At 47.2% G+C, this 4,466-nt stretch overlaps 1 pseudogene; it reads left to right on the top strand.

Moving 5' to 3' along the window:
- Positions 1-532: 532 nt before the first annotated feature.
- Positions 533-1,097, top strand: LOC124529226 (60S ribosomal protein L34-like; annotated as a pseudogene).
- The last annotated feature ends 3,369 nt before the right edge of the window (positions 1,098-4,466 follow it).

A 4,466-nucleotide genomic window follows, 5' to 3' on the forward strand; every position in this document is an offset into this window, starting at 1 on the left:
TTTCCCTGTGAAACCACAGTGGAGGTTCTTTTTCACTTTTCCCCCCCCTTTGGGCCTCCTGACTGATCCTGGCACTTCTTCGGGTCATCCCTCGTGGCATGGCATGCCATGGGGCATGGCATTCCCCCTTGGAATCTGTGAGTGTAATGACATATCTTTTCAGTCATAAATGTCTCCTGATCTGGTCACCTTACTCTACCTCAAATTTTTTAGTAATATATGATATTTTAGAGTAATCACTGTGGCCATTTGGGGGAAATACAATCTTCCACTCTCTGCCTTATAATTGATTATGTACTTGCCTTTGCCCTCAACTTGACTGGTGCACACAGAAAACACACCCTCCTTTTATCTCTTTAGCCCCTATGCCCAGTACATAACAAGTACTCAATAAACGTTTTTTACTAACTGGCTGACTGAATACTTGAGAGCCATACCACAACCTTTGTCCTCCTTATTAGGTGTCCAAAGAAATAGGACCCTTTGTACCTTTTTGCTCTACCGGGACAGCGTCTGTCCGTCGGCATTCAGAATGGTCCAGCATTTGACAGACCGTCGTAGACAGCCTCTAACAAAACTAGGCTCTCTTGAACCCCTGGTAATAGAATTGTTTATTTTTATTTATTATTTTTATTTATTTTTATTTTTTAAAATGTTTCTTTATATTTGAGAGAGCGAGAGTGAGAGACAGAGCTTGAGCAGGGGAAGGCAGAAACACAGAGGCAGAATCTGAAGCAGGTCCCAGGCTCCGAGCTGTCAGCACAGAGCCTGACTCGGGCTCGAACTCAAGAAAAGGGAGATCGTGACCTGAGCGGAAGTCAGACGCTTAATTGACCGAATCCTCTACCCTTATACCAAGGAGGTTGGGAAAGCCCCCAAATCTGCACGTGGCGTGTGTGCAGGCCAGCTTCAGGGAGTTCGTGCTGTGAAGCCTAAAGTTCTCATGAGGTTGTCTACAACAGGTCAGGAGGGCCTGTGGTGGCTTCGTGCGTGCCACATGTGTTTGTGACAGGATCAAGCGCGCTTTCCTTATTGAGGAGCAGAAAATCATTGTGAAAGTGTTGAAGGCACGAGCACCGAGTCAGAAAGCTACATAAAAAAATGAAGATTTTTGAGTAGCTAAAAAATAAAGAAGAAGAAGAAAAGAAAAGAAAAAAGACTTTCTGTAAATTCCTTGGACACATTGTGCCACGCTGGCTGCTTGTTCTACCAGCCCTTCCTTATTTTATTTTATTTGACTTTATTTGACTTTATTTTATTTAAAAAAAAATTTTTTTTTCAGCGTTTATTTATTTTTGGGACAGAGAGAGACAGAGCATGAACAGGGGAGGGGCAGAGAGAGAGGGAGACACAGAATCGGAAACAGGCTCCAGGCTCTGAGCCATCAGCCCAGAGCCCGACGCGGGGCTCGAACTCACGGACCGCGAGATCGTGACCTGGCTGAAGTCGGACGCTTAACCGACTGCGCCACTCAGGCGCCCCTATTTTATTTTTATTTTTTTATTTTTTTTTTTAATGTTTATTTATTTTGGGGACAGAGAGAGACAGAGCATGAACGGGGGAGGGTCAGAGAGAGAGGGAGACACAGAATCGGAAGCAGGCTCCAGGCTCTGAGCCATCAGCCCAGAGCCCGACGCGGGGCTCGAACTCCCGGACCGCGAGATCGTGACCTGGCCGAAGTCGGACGCCCAACCGACTGAGCCACCCAGGCGCCCCCCCTATTTTATTTTTAAAGAGGAAGAGAGAGGGAATCTTGAGCAGGCTCCATATTCAGCATGGAGCCCAACGTGGGGCTCGATCCCACAACCAACCCTGGGATCGTGACCTGAGCCGAAATCAAGAGTCAGACACTCAACTGACTGAGCCACCCAGGCGCCCCTCTGCCAGCCCTTCTCCTTCTCCTCCACCTGCTAAGGCACAAAAACCCAACTCTTGTCACCTCTTCTTTGTGGGATTACGTGGGATAACACAACTCCTCACGGGTTGGACGTGTGGAGACAGAGCGGGACCTCTGAGGCGATTCTCATCACCCGAAGTCTGCACTGCGTTCAGAGTCCTCACACAAGTTGTATCACCTGCCGTCATGCATACAAACAGCTGGGCGTCCCTTATCCAGGCAGGTCAGTCCCGCCTTGTGAAACCAGTTAAGGGGAATCTCCCTAATACTATAATCTCCAGGGAGTTCCCAAAGAAAGGGAGTCATGCCTTTACCTGCCCCCATCTCAGAAAAGTTTAGAAACTACAAAGTTCTGCGCAGACCCCTGGGACGATGCCTGGATTTTCTCTAGCAGCATTGGCGATTAGAAACAGCAAAAGCAAGGGGATGCTTCTCCCGTCCTTTGGATTTCGAATTCCTTCTCCCATTCCTCCTGTGAGGACAGAGTCCTCCCAAAAGAACCAATACCTTCTTCCTCAAGCCCCAATGGTGTATGAATGGAAGGGCACCTAAGTAAGATTTACAGCCGGGTAGGAGGTCAGGGAAGATTCCCCACACCTCTTGCAACTGAGCGTCCAATGCTGGGATCCATTTGACAATTTTAAAAAAATCTAGTCTTATTCCCTAAGAAGAGATGAGGTTGAAAATGCAAATATTTCTTGGGAGAAACAACAAATTGGTGCTTGTTCCAGTAAATAATCCTTTTTTTGTGAGCAGATCTGGTTAAGGGGTAGGAGAGATTGATTCTCTGCCTCCTTCCAGAAGAGGCTTCCAGGAAGGCTTCCTTCCTCTGCCAAGACCTTCTCCAATGATCATAGAGTTTTGAGTAGTTGTCAAAAAAAAAAAAAAAAAAAAAAATTCTAGTTCCGCACCCCCTAGAGCCCTCTGGTGCCATTCTCCAAGCCCTTCAACTAACCTGGGTCATCTAGGAATATCTCAGCTGCTCTAAGTTCTCCACAGAAAAATGTTTTTAAATGCATAGCATACCAGGGCACCTGGGTGACTCAGTTGGTTAAGTGTCCAAGTCTTGGTTTCAGCTCGGGTCATAATCTTACGTCCGTGGGTTCGAGCCCCTCGTCAGGTTCCATGCTCTCGGTGCAGAGCCTGCTTGGGATTCTCCCTCTCTCCTCTCTTGCTGTCCCTCCCTGTGTGTTCTCTCTCTCTCTCTCTCAAAAATAAGTAAATAAACTTAAAAAAATAAAGCTATTATAGTATAAAATAAAATAAAATAAAATAAAATAAAATAAAATAAAATAAAATAAAAGCCTAGCATACCTTATAAGGAGTAAGACTTTTCCTGGCCAAATTTCAAATGCTAAATGCAGCCTCATTCACAAGAGCCCAAAGGTGGGGCCAACCCAAGTGAGCGTCAGCAGATGAACGGATACACAAAACGTGGTCTAAACACACAAAGGATTATTGTTCAGCCTTAAAAAGGAATGAACTTCCAGGACAGGATGCTAAATGAAATAAGCCAGACACAAAAGGCCAAATATTATACGATTCCACTTATGTGAGGTTCCTAAAATATGCAAACTCCTAGAGACAGAAAACAGAACAGTGGTTATCAGGGGCAGGGGGGAGGGAGGAACCAGGGGCCACTGTTTATGGGCACGGAGCATCTGTTTGGGAAGGTGAAAAAGTTTTGGAAAGGGACAGAGGTGATGGCTGCACAATAGTGAATGTATTAAATACCATAACCTAAATGTGGCTAAAGTGGTAAATTTTATGGTATGTATGTTCTACCACAACAACAACATTTTCTTAATTTGTTTTTCTAACGTTTTTATTCATTTTTGAGAAACGGAGAGAGACGGAGCATGAGTGGGGGAGGGGCAGAGAGAGAGAGGGAGACAGACTCTGAAGCAGGCTCCAGGCTCTGAGCTGTCAGCACACAAACTCAAGTTCTAGAACTCAGGCCAGAGCTCAACACCCTCCCCATCTGGGTCCAACCTTCCAAGCTCTCTCTCAATACCCACCTTCCCCCACCTGGCCTCTTCCCCATCCTCCAAACACCCATTGTGCTCCCTCCCTGCTGGGTGTCCTGCCCACCCCACCGTCCAGCGCGAGCCCCCGCTCCTCCGCGGTCCCCCCTCGAGCCGTCCATAGTGACACGGTGCTTTCTGAACGGCATCCTTTGTCTACATCGTTCCCTTTATTGCTTGGTGATACAACAGATCTACTGGGGGTGGTAATTAGATTCTGAAGATTAAGGCTCTAAGGAACTTTAGGAGATTGTTTCAACTCCCTTAATTTGTAGTGAGGACCCCGACCCTGAGCGATTACTTGCCCAAGGTCCCAACACTCATTAGCGACGGAGGAGGGAGTACAGTCCACATCCTGACACCGGCTCCCTTCTCTTCTCCATGGCCCTAGGTTGTCACTATTGTCCCCAACAGGGTTTCAAGCTCTGCCGGGGCAGGCAAGGGCCACACCCCCCCATCAGCTGTGTCCTCACCAACCCAGAGCGGTTTTTAGTAAGTCCACGCTGAGACCGTAAAGGTGTTTCTAGACGATGCCGCCGGGGCCT

Source organism: Lynx rufus, unplaced genomic scaffold (assembly GCF_022079265.1).
Source record: "Lynx rufus isolate CCGP_SWC_20201006 ecotype Redwood Valley unplaced genomic scaffold, mLynRuf1.p SCAF_6, whole genome shotgun sequence".
In the NCBI taxonomy this organism is placed as follows: Eukaryota; Metazoa; Chordata; class Mammalia; order Carnivora; family Felidae; genus Lynx; species Lynx rufus.